The following is a 1,203-nucleotide window of genomic DNA, read 5'->3' as shown; positions in this document are numbered from 1 at the left end:
GATTAAAGTAATGTGCTGAGCCAGGTGTTACATTGACTGCTTTCTAGGTCTCCACTGAGAAATGTTCAGTAAAGTCTACATTTCTCTTCAACACTTTCTGGAGTAGATTCTTTGGGAGGAGTGGGCATTGGAAGAGATGTTGAATTCAGCAAGTCAAGTGGTCTGTGATAAAAAAAACATAGGTTTTGAGGACCTGAAGCCACAGAATAAGGGGGCACGTGGCATTTACACCCTAACTCTGTAGGACAAACGTATCCTGCTTAAACCAGCTCATGTGTTCTGGAAAAAGTATCTGCAACCTAAGGGCGTGGAAGCTACGTAAATTTTCTACTGTCTCATAAATTAACTTGAGAAAGTTTCCATTTTCATTTTTAACCAACACTCCAGAGCAGTGGTACCTGATATTTACCTCCTGAGGGGTTCCTAATCTCAGTCTCTGTCGAGCAATGGCCTGAAAGCCAGCATCTGAAGACACAGGATTTAAAGGAATCCAGTAGCAAGACAAACAATTATAAGAGAATAATCATTAATAACCCAACGTAAGGATAATACAGAATCCCTGGTGGCTCAGATGGTACAGAATCTGCCTGCAATGCAGGAGACCTGGATTCAGTCCTTGGGTTGGGAAGACCCCCCGGAGAAGGGAACGGCTACCCGTAGGGAGTAGATGGCCTAGAAAGTTTAAAATGGAATTCTGCGGCTCCTTGAGGGTTACCAACCCCCTGGAAATGTTGTGTGCAAATGACACCATCTACGCAAGTAAAATAAGTCATTTTTCAAACTGGGAGTCCAGGCTGCCTAAACATATGCCTCTTTGGTAAAAACTCCTCTGGTGCTCCCTCATTCTGCCCTCTCCCATCCCCAACACACACACACACACACACACACACACACACACACACAAACTATACTTGTAGAACTTGCAGAGGAGGGTGACGGACAAGTTGATGAATAATAACAAGTGAGTGTAAATGTATTCCTGCCCTTGGGAGAATTCACAGGACTGTCTTTCTCCACATTTGGTGACTTCTTCCTCGCCCCATTTCTCCATCACACATGGATGCCTCTGTGACTTCCTCATCCAATTCCTTCTCAGAATCCCCGCATCACACAATTCTTGGCTGGGAGAAGGGCCCTGCACGTCCAGGGGGCTGCTGATAGGATCAGGCACTAAAGAAAGGAGTGCAGGAAAAACTGGGCAGG

The sequence above is a fragment of the Capra hircus genome, chromosome 8, assembly GCF_001704415.2.
Source record: "Capra hircus breed San Clemente chromosome 8, ASM170441v1, whole genome shotgun sequence".
NCBI classification, from domain to species: Eukaryota; Metazoa; Chordata; class Mammalia; order Artiodactyla; family Bovidae; genus Capra; species Capra hircus.
This window is presented reverse-complemented; position numbering follows the sequence as displayed.